The 26,921-nt window shown below is 39.7% G+C and overlaps 1 protein-coding gene across 1 annotated transcript in view; it reads right to left on the bottom strand.

Moving 5' to 3' along the window:
• The window catches only part of plpp4 (phospholipid phosphatase 4), a 201,472-nt gene that overhangs the window by 76,497 nt on the left and 98,054 nt on the right, over positions 1-26,921 (bottom strand). The window lies entirely within an intron of this gene.

A 26,921-nucleotide genomic window follows, 5' to 3' on the forward strand; every position in this document is an offset into this window, starting at 1 on the left:
TCAAATAAACCTTAATGTAGTTTGTCTTCTCTGAATTAGCAGAGAACTTAATCCAACTTAATGGAGAGACAAAGATAATAATCCTGCTTTAACCATCCACACACTCTGAGTCTAAGTCATTACCCACTATCCATCACCTCATCAGGTTGTATAAAAAGAAAAATAACTGGCCGCTGTGGTTGACAGGTATTCATTGATTTAATTGGCCGATCCAAGTTTGTCAATGAGGACAGTAAACGGTACAATTTTTAGGACTGGCGGGGTCATGGGACTAAAGGCTTTTTTTTTTTTTGCTCTTTGCTGACTACAAAGACCAGGGAATGGCAACATTAGGATGAGTAATCATTATCACACAAGCAAGAAAAGCAAGATAAACTAATATTAAATGTATTCATTTTATTTTGTTGTACATTTTAGAAATGTTGCTTTCCCTCGCATCTGCATGCAAAATCTCTTGCTGTAATCCTTCCTCATTGTCAAAGAGCTTGTCTTGCTCTGATTTATTGGGCTCTCTGGAATTATTGATTGGTCAGTGGCTGGTTGGTCAATCATAGCATTCATCAGTGAAATATTTCTGAATGACCGTTGCCAGTGGCAAGCCTGTAACTGACTACTCATGTGGGAAACTTGTGTTTCTTACATACCTGCGCTTGTGCTTGGTCTCACTGCGGTCTCTACAAGTAAGCTGATAAAATTATTTTAAACCAAATGAATGAGTGGTTCACGTAGTGGAACTTGTGCACTCAGCAGTTTAGTCTGATCTGAATTTTGTTGCTTTTAGCTCTCAGAATATTAGATATTCTAATATTAGAGCTCAGATTTATAATATTTTGTATAAATCAAGAGGTCAGGGTTTGGCTGATTAGTTTCAGTAGTTAGCCCCTGCTCATAGATGCCATACTGCTACTATACCATTATGATGGCAAAAAGCATGTTGCAATTGTCAGCCAATCAAAAAAAAAAAAAAAGAAAAAAAAAAAGAAACTTTTTGCAAATTACATACAGTATAAATCAGAAATATTTCAATATATAATGGTAGGTGTTTCAACAGAGTCATTTTTTAGAGGGCTCTTAATGCACTTATGTTATTGACAAATAAGGTTGTTCGAGGAGATAAAAATGAGGTCTTTTAAAAATCTAGTCTAAAACACGTTTCAAGTTAGAAATGTAATCTTTGAGCCCATGTTGATTTCATTTACATTCAAATAAATAAATAAACATGTATAGCATTTTCTAAAAAAAAAAAAAAAAACAATATTTAATGACTTTAAAAATGTCAAGTGGTGTAACCATTAAGTAAAAGCTATTAAAATACATAGGGTTTTTTTATTTTTATTTATTTTCATTATTATTCCTTTGGTACAATTTTCACAAGCAAGTGGTACATTTTCAAAACTCTTAGTACTAATCTCACAACAGATCATCAAAAATGCACTTTTTTCAAACATTTCAAAATTCATTTCTCTACACATAAGTGATTCATCTATATAAACTTTCATTCACAGTAACTGCCTTTCATAATGTTATTACTATCAAACTTTTCATCTGCATCTTTTCTCATTCAGTTTAATTGTCTATCATTTAATCTAATTGAATTCAATGGTTAATCTATTAATCATTTGGTATGTCTATAGATTTACAACTGGTCTGATTATTGTGTGTTGATAAGGTATAAACTATAGTAAATGCTGTAAGAACTTTCAGTCAGGATAGACCAATCATAATTTCTTTCACCTGGTGATCACAATTAGATACCATATAAGTACAACTGTGTGTGAGCATTTTCAATGTTCAAACATGGAGCAGGATAGACTGAAAGAGATAGGAAATCTGCAGAGGGATTGAAGAGGTAGACGTGTACCCTGCCAAAGAGGTGGGCATGGGCCTTGACAAAGAGGTGGGCCTGGGCCTCAACAAAGAGTTGGGCATGGGCCTCGACAAAGAGGTGGGCCTGGGTCTCGACAAAGAGGTGGGCCTGGGCCTCGTCAAAGAGGTGGACGTGGGCCTCAACAAAGACGTGAGCATGGGCCTCGACAAAGAGGTGTGCCTGGGCCTCGACAAAGAGGTGTGCCTGGGCCTCAACAAAGAGGTGTGCCTGGGCCTCGACAAAGAGGTGGGCCAGGGCCTCGACAAAGATGTGGGCCTGGGCCTCGACAAAGAGGTGGACATGGGCCTCGACAAAGACGTGGGCATGGGCCTCGACTAAGACGTGGGCATGGGCCTCGACAAAGAGGTGGGCATCAGAGGAATGGAGGCAGAATGCTGCAAACTGTCATTTCAAATGAAGTTCGAGCCATTATTGTTGACCGTGTGGTTAACAGAGGCCTTACCATGGCAGAGGCTGCCAGATTAGTTCACACTAACCTACAAAGGTCAACTGTCAGCTCCATCATCAGAACATTTCACCAAGAAAACTGGTAAGTCTGCTAACTATTCACTATACTTTTACAGTACAGTAAATGGCATTACTCTATAGAATAGTGAACAAAATGCAATTGTCACACATCACATTTTTTTTTTCATTTACAGTAGCACTGTAAAATATTGACAGTATACTCCGTTTTACTCTCAGAATTGACAGAAGACAACCTGGTGGTGGTCGCACATGTATACACATATACACATGTTGACCTGCAGGAGTTGACTGTGGTGGAAATGGTCAGGGCAATGAACGACATACAACTGCTGAAATAAAGCAGCTTATCGAGGAGAGCAATGACACCTTTGCCAATGTGGAATCAATCAGCCTTCCAACTATTGCCTGCCTTTTGAAGAAGCACCAGGTTTCTATGAAACAAATTTACCTGGCGCCTTTTGAGAGAAACCATGCCTGGTTGAAACAACTGCGTAGAGAATATGTTCAAGTACAGCGCTATGTAGTGCACTGTATGTTCAGTTTTTATGTATGTGATTATCATGCTATTTACAGTACTGTACTACATGCTAACAATGTGAACTATTCTTTGTAAAAGTGCTAACCAAATGATCTTTTTGGAGGGTGATGGAGCTGGATGCTGCTGTGAATCATCACAAGTATATTTTTGTTGACGAGGCGGGTTTCAATCTGGCGAAAATCAGATGCCGTGGACATAACCTCATTGGCCAGCGGGCAACCATCCAAGTGCCAGGACAACGTGGGGGAAACATCTCAATGTGTGCGACTATATGTGAAGATGGTGTGGAAGACCGTACACCAGTGGATCATACAACACTGAACACCTGATAGCTTTTCTAAATTAACTTGAGCGGGCCTATTAGGGTAAAGATATCAGCTATGTTATTGTGTGGGACAATGTCAGTATCCACCATGCAGAGCTGGTTCGGGAATGGTTTTAGGCTCATACTCGGTTTATTACCCTATATCTCCCACCATACTTCCCTTTCCTCAACCCAATTGAGGAATTCTTCTCTACATGGAGGTGGAAAGTGTATGATCACCATCCCCATGAGCATGTCACCATCCTTCATGCCATGGATGAGGCTTGCAATGACATAACTGCAGAGCAATGTCAAGCCCGGATTCGTCATGCCAGAAGGTTTTACTCACGGTGCATGAACAACGAGGATATTCACTGTGATGTTGATGAAAATGTATGGCCAAATGTTGAAGACAGGCTTGATGTTAATTAATGTATTGTGTATTTGAGATTATCTCTATTTACAGTAAAGGGTTTACATTTATTTTGTTTCACAATGCAACCACAGTATTGTTGTAAAAATACTGTAAAATATTATTTTTTCCCGCATTAATGACTTTTGATGTGTCCTTGGATCATATTTCACTTGTATAAATATGTTTTTATTATGGATTTGTCAATTTGGTTGGATAATGTAAGTGTAATATCTATTGTGATGACTGTGTATATTACAGTAACATACATTCATTCAGCACCAAGAGTGATTTGAAATATGTCTTGCATTGTTTTCTGTTGAATTAACTGAATGTAAAAAGTACTAAATTGAAAGAAGATCATACTGTTGTGTTTTGGTGATAAACCAAATGTTCTCTTTACATGTTACAATAATCTTGTGTTTTGAAACAATGATTACAGTGTTGTAGAAAAGTATTTGCCCCCATCCTGATTTATTCTATTTTTGTGTATTTTACATGCTAAATTGTTTAAGATCTTCAAACAAGATATAACATAAAACAAAAGGCAACCTGAGTAAACACAAAATACAGTTTTCAAATATATATTTTTTATTGAAGCAAAAAAGTTATCCAACACCTATATCACCCATGTGAAAAAACGAATTGCCCCCTTAAACTTAATAGCTGGTTGTGCCACCTTTAGCAGCAACAACTGCAATCAAACGCTTCTGATAACTGGAGATTAGTCTTTCATAATGCTGTGGTGGAATTTTGGCTCACTCTTCTTTGCAAAACTGCTTTAGTTCAGCCACAGTTTTCGAGCATGAACTGCCTGTTTAAGGTCCTGCCACAGCATCTCAATCGAGTTCAAGTCAGGACTTTGACTAGGCCACTCCAAAACTTTCATTTAGCTTCTATTGAGCCATTCAGAGTTGAATTTACTCGTATGCTTTGGATCATTGTCTTGCTGCATAATCCAGTTGTGCTTGAGCTTCAACTCACGGACTGATGACCGGATGTTCTCCTTTAGGATTTTCTGGTAGAGAGCAGAATTCATGTTTCCCTCAATTATTGCAAGTCACCCTGGTCCTGAAGCAGCAAAGCATCCCCACACCATCACACTACCAGCATCATGTTTGACCATAGGTATGATGTTCTTTTTGTGGAATTTTGTGTTTGATTTATGCCAGATGTAACGGACCCCTGTCTTCCAAACAGTTCCTCTTTCGATTCATCAGTCCACAGAACATTCTCCCAAAAGGTTTGAGAATCATCAAGGTGTGTTTTGACAAAATTCAGATGAGCCTTAATGTTCTTCTGGGTTAGAAGTGGTTTTCACCTCACCACTCTTCCATGGATGCCATTTTTGGCCAGTGTCTTTCTGATAGTGGAGTCATGACAGTGACCTTTATTGATGCAAGAGAGGCCTGCAGTTCCTTGGATGCTGTCTTTGGCTTTTTTGTGACTTCCTGGATGAGTCGTCGCTGTGCTCTTGGAGGAATTTTGGAAGGTCAGCCACTTCTGGGAAGGTTCACTACTGTGCCAAGTTTTCTCCATTTGGAGATAATGGCTCTCAATGTGGTTCTTTGGATTCCCAGAGCCTTTGAAATAGCTTTGTAACCCTTCTCAGATGTATTTCAATCACTTTTTTCCTCATTATTTCTAGAATTTCTTTTGACATTGGCATAGTGTGCTACAGGGTGAGACCTTTTAGCCAACTTCATGCTGCTGAAAAAGTTCTATTTAGGTGTTGATTTGATTGATCAGGGCTGGCAGTAATCAGGCCTGAGTATGTCTAGTCCAGCTGAACCTCATTATGAATGCAGTTTCTTAGATTTGGGGATTTAGTAACTAAGGGGGCAAATACTTTTTCACACTGGCCCAGTTGGTATTTAATAACTTTTTTGCTTAAATAAATAACATTGACATTTAAAAACTGTGTTTTGTGTTTACTCAGATTGCCTTTGTTTTATGTTAGATTGTGTCATCAGGATGAGATATAAACAAAAACAGAAGAAATCAGGATGGGGGCAAATACTTCTCAACAGCACTGTATGTGGAAAGAAAATCTGTATAACTGGAATGAAAGCATGAGATCAGGTTTTGAAAAAATGACTAGCTGATACAACAAGACTGTGGTTATTGAATATGCAATACATAGTTAATAAGGAATGCTCTATAGCCAGGCTTAACAAAGCCAGGCCCAGAACAGTGCAGGCTTGGTTAAGGGTTTCAGAATCTATTCGTGATTATCTTACAGAGCGATAAGACATATTCTTTTAACACTGTAAAGAGTTTTTCATTCAATAATTTTTATATGGTATTATTATGTCATGTAAATACATGTAGCATTTATAAGCAGTGCTGACAGTATCTGTTCTTTTGTTTGTTTGTTTTTTGTTGTGGTTTATTTTTGTTTGTTTGTTTGTATATTTGTGGTTTATAACTTGCACCATAAATTCGGGTGTGTCCACATTAAGTTTTATCTTCTTATTTGAATTTTATTGTTTTTCAAAACATTTTATTAAAAATAACTGAAACAAGCTCAGTACAACAAGGTACATTTCTATATACGTATATACAAGTTAGATGATGACAGATAGACAGATAGATATATAGAAAGATAGATAGATAGATAGATACTGGTGTTTAAACAGAGTGTCTGTTATGTTTTACCACTGTGGTGGAGATTGGTGCATGTGCTTTGGTTGAGGTTGGACTTATACATTCAAGTAATATTTGATTTGAGTGCTGCTTAGCACCATAAGTAATAGCTATCAAATTGACAGTGCAGCAGTTTCACTGTCCTGACACTTGCTCATCTGGCACATACTAATGATTAATAAAATAAATTAAGCTGGACCAACATAAGAAAATTAATTAAACATTACTAAACTGGGTTTGACAAACCTAATGAAGTTTAGTTAAAACTACTATAGTACACTGATTTAACTAAATTATGTTGGCTCAATGAAACTGACTTAATCTGAATGAACAAAATTAAATTGCTTGTAAAAATGTTCTTAAATTTAACTAAGCAAGGGTAATGACTTTGTTTTATTGTTTTATGCTCTCAGCAGCAAATAATTCAACACACAAAAAGGTTACATTGTGTAGTTTTGCTCATAGATTTTGAGGTTGAGAGCATGTCAGACAACCAGTCCATGTTGATATCTGCCTAATTTAGCTAACTTCAACTAAATGACAGATGAATTTGCGACAAAATGCAGTAAATTTGTATCTTATTAAGCATATTTTAGAAGTTTTATCTGTACAGGATTATATCATGCATAACATGCATTATTTTACCCTCCTGCCTTTCGACATTTTCAAAACAGTAGAGTTGGGGTACTCGAGTTCGGAGTCACAAGTCCAATTTTAATGGACTTGGACTTGTCACGGACTTGGATGCATTTTTACTCGGACTTGACTCGGACTCGAGCCTTTAGGACTCTACTTTGGGACTTCCTAGGAGTCCATGGCATTTGTGATGCAATGACAAACAAACAAGCAAACAAATAATGTAACATAGGGTGACCATACATCCTCTTTTTCCCGGACATGTCCTCTTTTTCAGACCTGAAAAAAGCGTCTGGCCGGGATTTCAAAATTGCCTCTAAATGTCAGGATTTGTCTTTGTCTTCATATTGATGTGCTCTCTATAGTTAGTACTATCATACATTCTGTGTATTTGATACTGCACATCAGTTTTCATGTGTATATGTCCTTACATATGATTATTCTGGCTGAGAGCGGCAGCGCGCACACTTTCAAAGTACTTTCTCTCTCTCTCTCTCTCTCTCGCGCCCACGCATGCTGTATGTGTGTGCACAAAAGAGATCGCCACATGTGCTCTGCCACTCTCATCCAGAAATATCAATAACGTAAGTACACTTTTAAAAGTACGTTCCACAACTCGCCAAATTATTAAATAGAACAAGTGTTTTATCCGAATCACATTTCTACGCAAAGCCATTTCTAACTGAAAATGTTGACTATATCGAGACAAAATCAAATATGCTATGTATTAGGGATATTTAAACTAATATGATGGATGAAACAGACCATGGCAATTGTACAACTCAGTTACATATTTGTAGTGCAACCTCTGTGTGTTACCTGTGTGTAAAGCTGGCACTTGCGTTTCAATAGCAAAAAAGTCAGAAAATACAACGAAGAACACAAGTGAGGGGATAAGTCTCTATTCACCTATTATCCACACTAAATATAATGTGAAAAGAACAGCATGTCAGCTCAAGGAGAGTTTGTCATAAAAAATTTGATCTTAACCTTAGGGAAGTAGGCTATACCTGGACACAGCAGGAGGACTGAAAAGTGTGAAGTGTAGTAGAATAAAAATACATTTCTAATGGTATCTGATCTTTTCTGTTTTTATTTAATGTTTAATTTTATGGGAATTATTAAATGTTTTAATATTACCATTTATTAAATGTATTAAACACATTAAAATATTTAATTAATTACATGTATTTCACCCATAATTTTAGATAAAACTAAACTAAATTGAATGGACATACTGAATGAAGTAGAAAAAAATAAAAAATAAAATTCAAAATAATAATAACTCTGGTTGTAATGATTAACGTAGCTTTCAGTTTCTTTAGTCTATGTTTGAGTGGAGGGGAAAAATCAACAAATAATTGAAATGTCAACAGTGTCATGTGTATTTTGTTGATTCATGTTTTTCATGTCTTTTATTTTGAAAAGTTTAGTTCCTGTTTCATATCATGTGTTCCTGGTCATGTGATGTCCTGTTTTCCCCTCCATGTTCACGTGTCTTGTTTTCATTGGTTCATTGTTTGATTATCTTGTTTAGAGTTCTGTTTGTTCATTGGTTTATGTTCTCCCTTGTCCATGTATTTAAGCCCTCATGTTTTCCCATTGTGCTTTGTCAGGTATTGTTGATGTAATGTTGGTTCATAGTCTATTCCTGCCGTGTTAAGTCAAGTCAAGTTCATGTTCATGTTTATGTTTTATTTACGTTTGGATTTACTGTTTTGGATTTCACGTTTGGATTAAATTGCACTTGGGTTCTTCATTTCATCATCATCGTCTTTATCATTGTCAGTGCCAGCAGTCAATCGTTACAGAATACCTGACCTACAATGAACCCAGCAATCCAGCTCCTCCGCCTACATCAGGGGAATCGTCCCCTGGAGGACTATGTGGAGGACTTCTGCGCTCTGGCCTGCTGGGTGGACTTTAATGAGGTAGCCCTCAAGGACATTTTCCGGGCAGGTCTGAGTGAGACAGCTTCCTCCCTGATGCCTGATGGTCGGAGCACCTACAGCCTGACTCGGTATATCGACCTTGCCCTTTTAATGAGTGGTTCACCATTCACTGTGGGGGAGGCGGGCGCCGAGCCAGAGTCCCACGTCATGGCCGCCGAGCCAGAGTCCCACGATATGGTCGCTGAGCTAGCCCCATCTTTTGCCCTGGATCCTGAGCCTGCTCCATGCCACGTCACAGCAACACCTCAGCCTGCTCCATGCCACATCACGGCCACACCTGAGCCTGCTCCATGCCACATCACGGCCACACCTGAGCCTGCTCCATGCCACGTCACGGCCACGCCTGAGCCTGCTCCATGCCACGTCACGGCCACGCCTGAGCCTGCTCCATGCCACCTCACGGCCACACCTGAGCCTGCTCCATGCCACGTCATGGCCACGCCTGAGCCTGCTCCATGCCATGTCACGGCCACGCCTGAGTCTGTTCCACGCCATGTCATGGCCACATCTGAGCAGTTGGACCTGGAGATGGTTCCCACCCTTCTACCCACCCTTAGTTCTCCTGAGCAGGCAAGGGGAACTTTCAATCCTCCGACCCCACCTGGGTCCCTCGTCCCTCCAGCTGCTCCTTGGTTTGTCAGTCACCTGGCTCTGCCTTGGCTCTCCGATCCTCTGGCTGCACCTCATCCCTCCGATCTGTCAGCTCCACCAGGGACCTCCTTCCCTACGGCTCCACCTTGGTCCTCAGTCCCACCGGCTCTGCCTCAGTCTTCCGATCCCCCAGCTCTGCCTTGCTCCTTCAAGCCTCCAGCACCACCTTGGTCCTTCCTGCCATTGGCTCCACACTGGCCCTTCGAGTCTTCGGCTACTCTCTGGTCACCAAGTTCCATGGTGTCACCCTTCAAGTCTCTCATGGCTCCGCTTTCCATGGCTCCACCCCTCAAGTCTCTCACAACCCCACCTTCCACAATCCACCCCACAAGCCTCTCAGGGCCCCACCTTCCATTGACTCAGCCCTGGTCCCATAACCCATGCTATGCCATTCCAAGCCACACCTCAAGCCCCCCCCCCCAGCTCCCTACAGAACTTTGGAATATTATGTCATGTTTTATGTGTTTTGTTCATGTGTTGGGGCGTCGGGAGCCACCCCTTAGTGGGGGGCATGTGTCGTGTATTTTGTTGATTCATGTTTTTCATGTCTTTTATTTTGAAAAGTTGAAACTCGATGTGAATTGAAAATCACAAATAAGTATTTTGTTTCAAAATAAATGTGATAATTTCCAGGATATTCATTAGAAAAATACTAAATATTAGATACAATTGCCTCAAAATCAACCTTTAGACATTACACACAATGATCTCATGGATGAGGAAAATTTTGCAGTTCATAGTGTCAAACAGGTGTTTAGGAAAGTACTGTACTGCAATTTAGTGTTTTGGGAGAAAATAAAATTAAAGGAGCCTTTAGCCCCGTTGTACCCTACTACTTGTTTGTATCCTTATTTAGTTCTACATTATGTTGGACTATGTTTTTCTGAATGCTTCACACAAATTAAGCTGTACAAAAAGGAATGACGTCAAAATTAGCAAGTTGTGAAAGCTCTTCTACAAATTACACATCATTAGCAGTGATATTGTGAGTGTAAGAAGTTTTATTCTGAGTGCCTGTCACCTGTTTAAACCAACCATCTTCTCGCAATGTAAATTACAGCGCATTAGGACACTTAATTTGAATCCCTGACATGTTTGAATTCAAAAGAAGAAATAGCTTGTGGTGATTTATAGTCCACACAAAGCCCAAGTCGATTCATGTCACAAACTGAGACTAAATGTTCTGCCCGTAGTCATAATTTCTATTGCACACCTCCACTGAGTGATATCGCAGGAGAATAATGGCTTGCTTTTTTTGTACATGTGACAAATCACAATGTCCTATTTCTCTTACACCAATAAAATCAGTTTAAATGTTCTCTTGGCACTGTAATTGTGTAATTTAAAACAGTGAAGGACATCTCACTAGAGAAGCACATGACATCATTTTTTTACTCATGCTCTTCAATTATATTTGTATTGATCTTTATGTTAATGGCTTTGACACTCTCTGCCTCTCTTGGGCTCCACCACTAGCAATGTTTATCCTAGCAACATTTAACGTCCCATGCCTAGTATACTGTATGTGTCATGTACTGAATGAATTACATATGTTAGTAGTATGTTGGTATGATCATTGTGCACTCGACACAGCAGAATATAGCACACTGACACACATAATGCAATTCGCAGGTGAGCTATAGTTCAAACAAACAATCAAAAATATATTGGTAATCCTTTATAATAACTCCAATTAGTCATTAACAAACATTACATAATGCTTAACAGATCAGTACAACACTGAACACAATGAACAAATATAAATACAAATATAGCTGCAAGCAGCAATTATCGGGGTTCAAGCTGCTTAGGGCCTATAAGTGCATACGAATAATCATGAAATGCAAAAATTAACAACTGGTTAACAATAGAAAAGTTCTGTTGTACAAAGTTCCCTGTATGACATGATAACGAACTGGTATTGTCACAGAATGTGATGTTTTGGAGATGAATGCAGGAATTGTATTTATTTTTTTTTTTTATTTTTTTTTTTTTGTTGCCATGATGTAACTGTTTTCAGAATGAAAGTCTGGTTATTATGTTGTGTTACCTGAAACTTGGATGTGGGATATTTCTACTTGATATCTTTGATGTTTGATCATAATGGCATTTCATTGCATGACTGTCATAATATTATAAGAAAACAAGATTGGAACAATCCTGTTAACCTAGCAGGTGTTAGACTGTTATTAGAGACATGTCAGAGCAATCATATTATAAATGATGCTGTAATGCTCACATTTGTGTTACATGTACTTATAGAAAGTGTACAATGCAGCATGTTTAGAACACGTGTCTTTGCAAATGTTTGTTAAACAAGTGTTATCATCATGTAATGCAGAACCTTTGCTTCACAGAGTGATATTTTTTAATAAAAGTCAAGGTATAGAACCAAGTTTGTGCATCTTTCTGGTTTTGGAATGTTTGTGTGACGACAGGCCTCTGCATCTTGGCAAAAGTGGAGTGCAATATTTTGTAGGAATTTCCAAGTTGGAAGTCTAACATCATGTGGTGTGCCATTGCGCTTTTCCTAGTAGGAATGTGGAATTATTTGTTTATTTTTAATTAATGTCATTATGATATTTATGATAGTTTGGTCTGCATGAATAAAAATAATAAGCAGCAATAAATTATGGGGTTTCAGGGGTACCCCCCAAGAGAAAATTTGGAAAATGTAAATGTCTGAATGGACCGTTTTTATATTTTCCATAAAGTGAAAATCTACCAACAACAAAGTACATCACAATTGTCAAGCTTAAAATACTGTTAGCTAAAGTTAAGCAGGCCTATAAATGGAATATAAATATCAAATAATGGAAACATTCTCATGAGAACTCCACTATACTTCTTGTAATATCAAATTTCTGGTTGTTTTTCCTTGCCATCTATGCAGAGATGATGACACCTTTGATTAATTTTCACAAAAAGAATCAGTTTGTGAAAGACTTTAAACATGCTGATCATAATAAAGGCAATTTTAGACGTAAAAAAACTTTACTGTTTAAAGACGCTCTGGAAGCACGTTGTCCTGTCACAAACCTGGTTTAGCTGAACGGTCGGACTCATTTCAGACACATGAAGTTCACTTTGCTTCATTCTTGTTTTCTGCAGTGTGTTTTAGTGAAAGATGCCAGTATCTATATTGCTGCTCACTGTATTTTTCTGCTACTGCCTACTGTCATTAAAACAACCACGTCTTCAAATCTGCACACGGCACCACGTCTAGCAATGCGCGTGGAGTGCAAAAGGGTATAAATGAAGTGTGTTCTGTAATAGAGAAAAATATTCGAGGATACAGCACTGAAAGATCAGTGCTATCTACGCCCAAGAGCTTGCGCTATACCCAGCTCCGCTGTTTTGTCGCATTGATCACTTGAAGTGCAGAAACGGAGAGATGGGTCAGCCGATGTCATGATGTCTCGCGGTCCGAATGGAATCCAGCTGAGGTCTGGACCCTGACCACGGTCCACTAATTGGTGACCACTGATATAAACCATAACCCTTTTTTATTATTATTTGACATCCATGACTATTTATCAAAACAGACATTTTAAAATATTTTTATCGTGCGAATGTTGAGCACAGAATCGATGTGCTGATTTTTCACACTTTTATGTTTTTATAATACTTCTGCTTGTGCTTTAAGCAACACAATATTCATGCAGTATAACACTTGTGTAATGAGTGATGTATAAAGTATAAAAAATCAGAGACCCTCTGCTTGAAATCTGAACACAATTGGTCAAAAGAAACATATTACCTTATGTTTATGGTATTGGTGCCTTTTAAAAGAATAGTTCACCCAAAAATGAAAATTCACTCATAATTTACTCACCCGCTCCGTTGGTGCGATCCACAACTGCTGTGCACGCAATGATAAACACATCAGTCCGGTTCGCGAATGTATTAATCTTCAGTTAATTTAATGAATTGTTCAGAAAGATTCACAAACAGTTGTTATTTTGAGTCATTCTAGCAAATTCTTCACTGAATCCACAAAAAAAAAAAAAATGATCTGACTCAAAAAAACAAAACAAAAAAAAAAGGCAACTTATCATTACTTTCCTAAGATATCCAACTTGAAATGAACAGAGATAAGTATGTGCACTTGAGGTATGTGAGACTTAGTTAAGAAACATAGAAACATAGTTAAGAGTTTAAAAAAGTTTTTTTGCGATTACAAGCGACAATCACCTGTCGCTTGTAAAAGGCTCTCATTAAGTGCCGAATTAACGCTGTTTTCTCATTTCTTCATTGTCTTTGTCCCGTGTTCCCACATACAGGGAAGCGGTAATCATGCCGACACCAAGATGAGCCATCACACACGCACCCTGGATTTGAAAGCATACATTGCGGCTGATGGCCAAAGATTTCGGACCATAATAAATATAAATATGATTTACAGGGGCTGTGGCAAAATACAGTATGTTATCATTTCTGTGGAATCAGACAGTGGCATTGGGGGGGGGGGGCGTGGTCATGTGTCTGTCTGCAGGAGAGAGAAAGCGGTTTAGGCTGTCACCTGGGCTGTAATTACTCTAACACCTGTCTCTCATTATAGTGATGGTGGAGAGAGACCTTATAAGGCATGCCAGAGCGTCAGAACAGGAGAGAGAGTGACCAGAAGGCACGCGAGAGAGTCACCAGTGGTTTAGAGTGTTCTATTGAGTTTTTATGTTATTTGACAGTTAATGTCAAGTGTGTGCCTATCATTAAAGAAACTGACCTTGAACTTGTTTCATTGTCTCCTGACTCCTCCATTGACCATGAACTCAACATTATCACAGTGGTGCTGAAAACTCGGCTTTGGAGGATAACGTCTCCCCGTCTCTCTCCACTCTCCTCCCCAGGTTGGTGAGACCGCCCCCATGAGTGTGGTAGGAAAGCCTGGGCCGGTCTGTTGGAGCTGCGGGTAAGCTGGGCACTGCCAGGATCAATGTCCAGTGATGGAGGTGGGGACACTGATCTATATCCCTGATGCTCCGCAGGCCGTGTCCGATCAGGCGAGGGCGTATCGGATACCGGTAAAGGTAAAAGGGGTTACACATCAAGCTTTGGTGGATTCAGGTTGTTCTCAAACCTCTATCCACAAATGCTTGGTGCAAGGCAGGGCATTGGATAAGAATAAACAGGTGAGGGTGAGGTGTATGCATGGTGACATTCACAAGTATCCAGTGGTTACCATTGAGATACGATTCAGGGGAAAAAGGCATAGAGTCGAGGCCGCGGTTAATTCCCGTCTCACCCATCCACTAATTCTGGGAACCAATTAGCCTGGTTTTAAACATTTATTGAGGGTAATGTGTGTGGATGGGTCCTGCAAAGGGGTGTCGGGTGTGTGACGTGCGACGCTATGGCTGGAGAGGTGGTGCCAGGTCCGTCGACATCTGATTATGCAGACGAGGGAATTCCTGTACTCAGGGGCTTCCTTGAGGGGGATTTCCCTCTGGAGCAGTCGCGTGACAAGTCCCTCAAGCACGCCTTTGACCAAGTGAAAGTAATTGATGGTCAACAGCTCCAGCCTAATGTTGTTCTCACATATCCATACTTTTCTATTATTAAAGCGCGGTTGTATAGAGTGATGCAGGACACTCAGACCAAAGAGAATACAACTCAGCTATTAGTACCAATGAGCCATCAGGAAACACTCTTCCAGGTGGCCCACTATAACCCAATGGCTGGTCACTTAGGGCACGAAAAGGCTTTGAACCATATAATGGCGCGTTTCTTTTGGCCGGGCATTCACGGCGACATACGCAAATGGTGTGCGGCGTGCCATGAATGTCAGTTGGTGAATTCACCGACCACCCCAAAAGTGGCATTGCACCCTCTGCCATTAATCGAGGTCACCTTCGAGAGAATTGCCATGGACCTCATCGGGCCATTAAAATGGACTACACACGAGCATCGCATTGTACTAGTTCTGGTGGACTATGCAATGCGATATCTGGAAGCGGTGCCTCTACGCAACATCTCAGCATGTAGTGTTGCAGAGGCACTCTTCAAAATTATCTCCCGAGTGGGGATTCCAAGAGAAATCCTCACTGACCAAGGCACAAAATTCATGTCACATACACTATGCGAACTGTATTAATTATTAGGTATTAAATCAATTCACACCAGCATTTATCACCCGCAAACCGACGGGTTGGTCAAACGATTTAATTAGACCTTGAAAAACATGATTTGTAAGTTTGTACACGAAGACTCTAGAAAGTGGGATAAGTGGCTTGAACCCCTGCCGTTTGCAGTATCACTTCACATCACTTCACTTTTATTGTCACACAACCATTTACACAAGTGCAATAGTGGGTGAAAGTCTTGGGTGCAGTTCCGAGCAACATAGCAGTCATGACAGTGATGAGACATAGATGAGACATATACCAATTTACAATAAACAGATTTACACATCACAATTTACATATCTAATATACACATAATTACACACAACACAATATACAAATAATAATATACAATATACAGTATACAATGCACACAATATAGAATATTGTACAGTATGCAATACACACAATATATAATACACATACACACAATATAGAATACACATTATACAATAAAAATAGTATATATAGTATATATAAAATATACAGTAGGTTGTATTGTACTGTATTGACATTCAGGCTGTCGGTTGATAGTCAGTTGCCAGTGTGTTATTTAGAGAGAATATAATTTAAGACAGTCCAGTGTGAGATAATAAGAATAATAAAGTGCAGTGCTGATGTATATTGATCATGAGAGATCAAGAGTTCAGAAGTCTGATTGCTTGGGGGAAGAAGCTGTCATGAAGTCGGCTGGTGCGGGTCCTGATGCTGCGATACTGCCTGCCTGATGGTAGCAGTGAGAGCAGCCCATGGCTTGGGTGGCTGGAGTCTCTGATGATCCTCCGAGCTTTTTTCACACACCGCCTGGTATATATGTCCTGGAGGGAGGGAAGCTCACCTCTGATGATGTGTCTGGCAGTTCGCACCACCCTTTGCAGGGCTTTGCGGTTGTGGGCGGTGCTATTGCCATACCAGGCAGTGATGCAGCCAGTCAGGATGCTCTCTACAGTGCTGGTGTAGAACCGTGTGAGGATGTGGCGGTTCATTCCAAACTTCCTCAGCCGTCTCAGGAAGAAGAGGCGCTGATGAGCCTTCTTCACAACGGCCTCAGTGTGGACGGACCATGTGAGTTCCTCATTGATGTGGACACCGAGGAACATGAAGTTGCTGACTCTCTCCATCAGTGTTCCATTGATGGTGATGGGACTGTGTTCCCTGTCTTTTCTCCTGAAGTCCACCACAAGCTCCTTTGTCTTGCTGACGTTGAGGGAGAGGTTGTGCTCCTGACACCAGCATGTCAGAGTGAGCACCTCCTCTATGTAGGCCGTTTCATCATTATCAGTGATCAGACCTACCACCGTCGTATCATCAGCAAACTTAATGATGGCATTGGAGCTGTGTGTTGCCACACAGTCATGTGTGTACAGGGAATACAGGAGTGGGCTGAGAACACAGCCCTGCAGGGCTCCAGTGCTGAGGGTCAGTGATGAGGAGATGTTGCTGCCCATTCTAATCACCTGGCGTCTGCTTGACAGGAAGTCCAGGATCCAGCTGCACAGCGAGCTGTTTAAGCCCAGAGCCCGGAGTTTCACATAAAGCTTGGAGGGCACTATGGTGTTGAATGCTGAGCTGTAGTCTACAAACAGCATTCTCACATAAGTGTTCCTTTTTTCCAGGTGGGAAAGAGCAGTGTGTATTGTAGATGCAATGGCATCATCAGTGGAGCGGTTGTTGAGGTAAGCAAGCTGCAATGGGTCCAGTGATGGAGGCAGCACAGAGCAGATGTAATCTCTGATTAGTCTCTCAAAGCATTTGCTGATGATGGGGGTCAGAGCAGCAGGATGCCAGTCATTTAAGCAAGTGATTTTGGATTGCTTTGGTACAGGCACAATGGTGAACATTTTAAAGCATGTGGGGACCACAGATAGTATGAGAGGTCCTGCAAGCCTCCACAGGGTTTTCCCCATTTGAGCTAATGTATGGGCGTCTGAGAATTTGCTCCAAGCGCAAGAACGTCAACACTGACTGTACGACAGGGGTACTTGACTACAGGAATTCACACAGGGAGATAAAGTGCTTGTATTGCTGCCCACTTCGAGCTCCAAATTACTCACCAAGTGGCAAGGACCCTTTGAGGTCACACGACGAGTTGGAGATCTTGATTATGAGGTTAGGTGAACGGATTGGGGAGGGGCACGTCAAATCTACCACCTCAACCTCCTCAAACCATGGAGGGAGGCAGTACCTGTAGTCTTGGCAACGGTAGTTCCAGAGAGGGTAGAGCTCGGGATGGATGTGACTCCCAAACCAAGTCCATTCACCCAGGTCCCCTGTGGAGACCACCTCGCTTACAGATATTGCCCGGTTGCAAGCGGAATTCGCGGACGTGTTTTCACACCTTCCCAGTCGCACAAACCTTATAGAGTACCATATTGAGACCACCCCAGGGGTGGTGGTTCGTAGCCGCTCCTATCGTCTTCCTGAACACAATAAAAAGATTGTTCAGGAAGAATTAGGGGCAATGCTGGAAATGGCACAGCGATTGGGCCAGCCTGGTAGTTCTGGTACCGAAGAGTGGCGGCTCTGTCCGGTTCTGTGTTGACTACCAGAAAGTGAACACGATGTCCAAATTTGACACTGTCGTGCCGACAGGCTTTCCTTAAGGTAAAGTCAGCATTTTGTGGGGGGCCGCTGTTACATTCACCTGACTTCTCTCTCCCCTTTATTTTGCAGATGGATGCATCTGATAAGGGGCTGGGGTGGTGCACTCGCAGGAGGTGGGAGGGGAGGAACGGCCGGTGCTGTTTATTAGTTGCAAGCTCTCCTTCAGGGAGACAAAGTACAGTACCATAGAGAAGGAGTGTCTTGCGATTAAGTGGGCTGTTCTTACCCTCTGCTTCTACCTGCTGGGGCGGGTCTTCACCCTCTGTTCCAATCACGCTCCACTGCAGTGGCTCCACTGCATGAAAGATACTAACAGATGTTGCCCCAGCCTGAGTCGGCGGTGGGGGTATGTGGCATGGGGGGGCGTGGTCATGTGTCTGTCTGCGGGAGAGGGAAAGCAGTTTAGGCTTGTCACCTGGGCTGTAATTACTCTAACACCTGTCTCTCAATATAGTGATGGCAGAGGGAGACCTTATAAGGCACACCAGAGCATCAGAACGGGAAAGAGAGTGACCAGAAGGCACGAAAGAAAGTGACCAGTGGTTTAGAGTGTTCTATTGAGTTTTTATGTTATTTGACGGTTACTGTCGAGTGTGTGCCTATCATTAAAGAAACTGACCTTGAATCTGTTTCGTTGTCTCCTGACTCCTCCATTGCCCACGAACTCAACATTATCACAAAGACATTTAAATTTGTTTTGTCTTGTGGCCCCCTCTGCTGGACAAACAGTAAAACAGCCTGTCTATCTCCATAATTCTAATTGCTTAAAAATGCAGTTGTTATGCTATTTCTTCTGTTATAGCACTGCCAAATTGATGGAATTTTTCATGTTACCTCAAAATTTTCTTTTGTGCATGAATATTAAGTTTTGTTAATTTTAAAAATTGTGCTCAAAAGATATGGGTCAATTAGTCATAACAGGCCACATGCAAAAACCTATCGGCAAATATCTTCTAAATGATTTGACATATCAAAATCCTTTTGATAACTTTTTGTCAGGAATGTCTGTAGATAATGTGTACGAAGTTTCATGTGAATTGGGCAAACAGCCTAGTACGAGTTCGAAAAAGTTGTTTTTTCAATCAAATCAAAATGGTATTTTTTTTGTGGAAATGGAAATTAATGTAACCAAATGATTTGGAGGCACTAATGGTTTCACATAAATATTTTTTTATTTTATTTTTATTATTATATACGGTTCTGGAGTTAATTCAACTGCTTTGAGCATAGTTGCGCAATTAGGATTTTCTTAAATTATAGTGCCCATGGTTCAAAAATGAACGAAACTCAGCATATAACCTCAGAGTGTTGTCTTGTCTATGTGCACAAAGTTTTGTTAAGTTTGAAAATTGCGCTCACAAGATACAAGCTAATTAGTCATTGTAAGCCACGGCCCAAAATATATTTGCTTTTATCTTTGGAACGATTCGACGTATCAAAATTCTTTTGATAACTTTTTGTCAGGAGGATCTGAAGATTATGTATGCCAGGTTTCATTCGAATTCGGGAAAACGGCCTAAGACGAGTTCGAAAAAGCAGGTTTTTCCAAAAAATATATATGATAAAAAAATGTTCTTGCAGGAATGGAAATCCATGTGACATCATAGGTGGGTACTGGTGGATTCAGAGAAGCTACAAATTTTTATTGTAGTCTATACCGTTCTGGAGTTATTAGCAAAAACACAAATTAGCTAATTATAGTGCCACAGTGTGGCCAATTGTCACAAAATTTGATATGCGGCTTCAAGTTGACACCCTGCTTGTGTATAGTAATTTCAATAACCCTCGGCCATTCCCAATACAAGTTATACGGTGCTGAAATTTGATTGGCTGTTAGCAGCCATTTTTGTTAATTTGTTGAATCGATTTTTAAGAATATGTTATCATTTGAACCAAAGAAGATGCATATTTAATTTGAACTTTGTCGCTCAAACTGCTGCGAAGTTATATCAGTTTTTTAGTTGTAGCACCCCCTAGGGGCAGAATTGTATGAAACTTTGCTGACATCTTTTAAATATCCTGTTGACTATGTATATCCAGTTTGGTTATGTTTGGAGTTTGCGTTGAGTAAATATTGATCAGTTACTCAAATCATATTAAAACAAAGGAATTGTATTGTTAATATATTTGGAAAGAATTGAGGTATAGAAATTCTTTTGATAAAGTTTTGTCAGCGGGGTCTGTAGATGATGTATACCAAATTTTGTGCTGATCGGAATAATGGTCTAGGAACAGTTTGAAAAAGTTGGTTTTTCAAAAAATTCAAAATGGAGGGAAAAAATTATAGACAGAAATGAAATCGGAGATATACATTTTTTGCCTTTGTTATAGCGCCACCTATTGGCCGATCAGGGTAAGAACATGTGTATGTCTAAGTTGTGTGACTACTACCATACCCCAAAGTTTCATGTCTTTAGGCCTTATGGTCCGGTCTGCACGATTAGTTTAAGGGGAGCATAATAATAACAATAAATATAGCTACAAGCAGTGATTAACAGGGCTCAAGCCTTTAAAGCACTTTAATTATTAATTAAATCAATTATATATGTGCTTGTCAGATATCACCTAAAACAGTGATAAAATGTCATTACTTACATAAACATCAGGTTAGGTACCATAGAGATATGGGCTTTATAACATTCCTAACTGTTATAGCGCCACCTATTTTCCAATTTACACCAAATGTTGCACACATCTAAAGAATAACATGTTGTATACGTGTACAATATTTGATGATAATCGGGTTTGTCGTTTATGAGTTTTAGTGTTTTGGGGCCACTTGGCCACGTCCATTTTTTTTTAATTACCTTGTCATAACCTTGACAAATAAAAAGTTCAATTTTTTTTTTGATAATTATTGATCTTGGCTGTCCAAAGATTCTTCCTGTACCAATTTTGTTGCTGTTGGGTGAAAAACCTAGGAGTAGTTCGCAAAAGTAGGTTTTTCAAATAAACATCAATATTTAATGAATGATTTGATTGACACCAATGGTTATATGTATCATGATATGAACAATCTTTGTCTTTGTGAGAAACTGCACAGATTTCAACAATTTACATACATGTAAAAAACAATGGCGGCATTTTTTATTTTATTTTTATTTTGCACAGACCTCTTGGACCAAGAGGCAAATAGGACAACCACATTTTGTTCCGATCTGCTTTTTTTAACTTTGTCTAAAAGCTGTTAAAACCTGATTGTCAATGGCAGCCATGTTTTTTCAAGATATGCAGATGTCCTCATAGACCTTGTTGGAAACATGGACAAAGACACAGCATGCAAAATTTCCAGTCATTCGGACCAACGGTTCCACAGTTAGAGACATTTGTAGAATTGTAATTATTATTATAGTGCCACCAAGTGGCCAATCCCAGGCAAATTTATTATGTGTCCTCACTTTGATCCCCTACAGATTTGTCTCAAGTTTGGTTGAGATTGCTCATTGTGTTCATGAGTTATAGCGTTATGTGTTTAAGGCTTCACCCACAAGAATTCATTGGTCTATTATAGCCATGCGAAACAAGAAGTTCAACATGTTTTTGATCATTATTGATGTAGGGACTCCAAATAATCTTTCTGAACTGGTTTCATTTTGACCGGATGAAAAACCTTGGACTAGTTTACAAAAGTATGTTTTTCAAATAATTGATGATGCTAAAACAACAATTTGATTGACAGCAATAGTTCTTGAGACAAACTTGTTCAGGGTGAGGAGACATATCCAGCTACATTAATTACTTGTGTATTTGTTAAACACTGCGAGAAATACAGCCATTTCTGTGCTTGAAAAATTTGATAGCACCACCCGGTGGCTGATTTTTTTCAAATTTCATACAGATGTCTGTGACCCAGAACCGAATAAGACCATGAAGTTTCATTTCGATCGGCCATTGCTAACCTTTTCTAAACGTATCTGATCCTTAATTGGCTGATGGCAGCCATATTTTTAGATACGCAAATGTCCTCTTTGGTATTGATGTGATGTTGGACAAAGAGGCTACATACAAAATTTCAAGTCAATCGGGGCAACGTTCTCATAGAGCCATTTTCATGTTTGTTCAAATTAGAGTGCCACCAAATGGTCAATCGCAGTCAAATTTTTTTGTGTGTCCTCTACTTTTGTATGTGAAGTTTAGTGAAGATAGCTTTTTCCATTCAAAAGTTATAGCCATTTAAGTCAAATTGGACCTGCCTAATATGGACATTTTGGATAGGCGTGGCCATCCTGGATTGAAAATTCAACATGTTTTTGATAATTAATGAATGAACATTTCCGCACTGGTTTGGTTCCAATCGGTCAAATAGCCTAGGAATAGTGCGTAAAAGTAGGTTTACGAAAAATCGCAAATTGCGAAATATATTCATGACGGAAATTAAATGGGATTTTTTTCGCCTTGAGCCAAGGAATCTAATGATATAAGGCACTTGAGTATGCGACATATGGTTTAAAAGTTATGGGCATTTTTGCATATTTTATTGTTTTGATAACTGTAGCACCACCGTGTGGCCGATCGGGGTTAAACTTTGCGTCCATCGTGTCAGCAGGAGTACTACCATCCCTGAACGTTTCAGGACTCTGGGACTTACGGTTTGGTCTGCACAATGAGTTTTGCGGCATAATAATAATAATAAAAATGATAATAAATATAGCTGCAAGCAGCAATTATCGGTGCCAAGCACAGGAATGAATTTTTGTGAAGATTTTAGGCAAACGGCTCGAAAAGCAATGAATAGAATCATTTGTAATGTAATACACATTGTTCTTGGCATCAGCCAAAGAGTCTATCAATGACAATAGACTAAAATGATCAAACGTTATTAGCATTTTTAGAAACACCATTATGATTTGATTACAAAATAAGTTTTGATGCAGCATGATACATCTTATCGTATTTCAATTATTTAATCAAAATACACACTCTGATAGATGTGAACTCTATTTTTCATTTCATAATAAAATTGATAAAACATTTAAATACAATAAATTAAAACTAAATAAATTCCTTACAAAATGTTGCAAATGTTTTCTTCTTTAGTTGTCATATGAACAATCAGACAGTAAGTATACTGAAGAGCTAGTTTAGCCCGTTAACTGGCATCGTCCCATATATGCTTTTTTAGCATTTACCGCTGAAGTCAGAAGTTTACATACACTTAGGCTGAAGTCATTAAAACTCATTTTAACCACTCCACAGATTTCATATTAACAAACTATAGTTTTGGCAAGTCATTTAGGACATCTACTTTGTGCATGACACAAGTAATTTTTCCAACAATTATTAACAGAGAGTGGGTCAGAAGTTTACAAACACTAAGTTAACTTTGCCTTTAAGCAGATTGGAAAATTCCAGAAAATGATGTCAAGCCTTTAGGCAATTAGCCAATTAGCTTCTGGTAGGCTAATGGAGTCTATTGGAGGTGTACCTGTGGATGTATTTTACGACCTACCAAACTCAGTGCCTCTGCTTGACATCATGTGGAAATCTAAAAAAATCAGCCAAAACCTCAGAAAAAAATTGTGGACCTCCACAAGTCTGGTTCTGCCTTGGGAGCAATTTCCAAATGCCTGAAGATACCATGTTCATCTGTACAAACAATAGTACCCAAGTATAAACACCATCGGACTATGCAGCCATCATACTGCTCAGGAAAGAGACACAATCTGTCTCCTAGAGATGAACGTAGTTTGGTGCGAAAAGTGCAAATCAATCCCAGAACAACAGCAAAGGACCTTGTGAAGATGCTGGAGGAAACAGGTAGACAAGTATCTATATCCACAGTCAAATGAGTCCTATATCGACATAACCTGAAAGGCTACTCAGCAAGGAAGAAGCCACTGCTCCAAAACCACCATAAAAAAGCCAGACTACAGTTTGCAAGTGCACATGGGGACAAAGATCTTAGTTTTTGGAGAAATGACCATTGTTATGTTTGGAGGAAAAAGGGTGAGGCTTGCAAGCCGAAGAACACCATCACAACCATGAAGCATGGGGGTGGCAGCATCAGGTTGTGGGGTGCTATGCTGCAGGAGGGAGTGGTGCAATTTACAAAATACATGGCATCATGAGGAAGGAAAATTATGTGGATGTATTGAAGCAACATCTCAAGACATCAGCCAGGAAGCTAAAGCTTGGTCACAAATTGGTCATCCAAGTTGACAATGACCCCAAGCATACCTCCAAAGTTGTGGCAAAATGGCTTAAGGACAACATAGTCAAGGTATTGTGCCATCTCAAAGCCCTGACCTCAATCCGATAGAGAATTTGTGGGCAGAACTGAAAAAGCATGTGCAAGCAATGAGGCCTACAAACCTGACTCTATTACACCAGTTTTGTCTGGGGGAATGGGCCAGAATTCCAGCAACTTATTGTGAGAAGCATGTGGAAAGCTACCCAAAACTTTTGACCAAAGTTAAACTAAAGGCAATGCTACCAAATACTAATGAAGTGTATGTAAAGTTCTGACCCACTGGGAATGTGATGAAAGTAATAAAAGCTGAAATAAATCATTCTCTCTACAATTATTCTGACATTTCACATTCTTAAAATAAAGTAGTGATCCTAACTGACCTAAGACAGGGAATGTTTTCTACGATTAAATGTCAGGAATTGTGAAAAACTGTGTTTAAATGTATTTGGCTAAGGTGTATGTAAACGTATAACTTCAACTGTATGTTTACTGGACTATATTACCTTCATATACGACTTTAATCTTAACAAACCTTATATTGTTTGAAAGCTACGTCTCTAGCTTCGTCTCTAGAAGTCTCTAGCTTCGAAATATGCCCACTGTTTGTGATCTGAATGACATCATTACAGAAATACATTACAATATTGAAAGAGTGGATTTTAAAACATGCAACATGTGAGCGGTATTACTTATCTTTTATATCTCTCTGGTTTTGATCCGATCAGATGATGGCAGCAAATTCAAGCATACAATCCATGGTAAATGTCCACGATTGAAAGTAGACTTGACCATTTTATCCAAAACAGTGAAAATTGAGGAAAAATCTGACTGATCTGATTAAATGCGTAAATACTGCTTATGACAATCGGGATGCAGGACAAAGCGCACTGATATATTGCTGCAGATTTAAAAATGTACACTTAAAAACTGATGTCACAAGAGCCCATATTTACAGAATTACCCTGAAAATGTCCATCACCATGTCACAGAAAAGCCAGCTTTATCAATAAAGTTTTTCTGAACGCAAATGATTGATTTAAAAATACTTATATACTTTTTAACTACAAATGTTCACTTCCGTACATCTCTGTGACAGGTGCTCATGAGAGGGATGACGTACTTGTTGGTAAGGTCACGCGTCACGTGGAGGAGGAGTCAGGAAGCACGTCATTGTTTACAAGAGAAACTTGTGCCGTTCACAAACCAAAACAGTCCATAACAATTTCAAAACAATATAAAAAAAAATAAAAAAAATTCAAATAATAATAATAAAAAAAAACAATGTAGTACATTCAATTGCATTGTTTAAAGGAGGAGGCCTGAAATGAAATCCTAAAAGTCTTAAATTCTGTTTTGAAGAAACTCAGATATATCTTGGATGGCCTGAGGGTGAGTAAATTATCAGCAAATTTTCATTTTTGGGTGAACTATTCCTTTAAGGCAAGACTTAACTAGTAAGTTGTAAACTCTCTGTAATGTAATGTGTAGTCACATAATATGATGTTTACCTGTACTGATCCAATAAACAGCCTTCAGATTTGTACACAGAAGTGTTAAAAAGCCATGAATTTCAGTTTGATCTTGTTACGGTTGATGTTCAAACCTTGTTTTCTCATGTAACTGTCTGCTGTAATAAATTATATACCCATTAAAATACAATACATAATAAAAGTAGATTTGATAATTAGTATATTTGCCCTGTGTAAATAACAATATATAGGGCTGTGTAATGTTTGATGTGTTTGTTCATGTTTTTCATGTCTTTTATTTTGAATACTCTTTCATGTCATGACTCTTTCATGTCATGTGTTTCCCTAGTCATGTGATTCCTGTTTCTCTCCATGTTCTTGTGTCTTGTTTTCATTGGGTTATTGTCTTGGCTTTTCCGGGGTCCCTCATCCCTCCAGCTCCGCCTTGGTCAGTCAGTCACTTGGCTCCGCCTTGGCTCTCCGATCCTCTGGCTGCGCCTCGTCCCTCCGATCCGTCAGCTCCACCGGGGACCTCCATCCCTACGGCTCCTCCTTGGTCCTCAGCCCCACCGGCTCCACCTCAGTCTTCCGATCCCCCAGCTCCACCTTGCTCCTCCGAGCCTCCAGCACCGCCTTGGTCCTCCCTGCCTTGGTTACTCTCTGGGTTCCAAGTTCCCTGGTGTCGCCCTTCAAGTCTCTCACGGCTCCACCTTCCACAGCTCCACCCCACAAGCCTCTCAGGGCCCCACCTTCCATTGACTCAGCCCTGGTCCCATGCCCCACGCCATGTCTCACCAGGCCACGCCCCATGCCATACCATTCCAAGCCATGCCTCAAGACATTTATAGACATTTATTCATTTTGACACTGGGCAACACACCCTAAAAACTGCACCGTTTGAATGGTTTCATGCTGAAGAGCCGCTTAAAAGTATGTTTTTTTTCTCTCGTAAATGTAAATGAGTGTAAATGTCAACATCATACTGTATGTTGAAAGGATTGAAGCCTGTCATGCAAAACATGATCTCATTGATGTCATAAA

The sequence above is a fragment of the Myxocyprinus asiaticus genome, chromosome 23 (genome assembly GCF_019703515.2).
Source record: "Myxocyprinus asiaticus isolate MX2 ecotype Aquarium Trade chromosome 23, UBuf_Myxa_2, whole genome shotgun sequence".
Taxonomy (NCBI): domain Eukaryota; kingdom Metazoa; phylum Chordata; class Actinopteri; order Cypriniformes; family Catostomidae; genus Myxocyprinus; species Myxocyprinus asiaticus.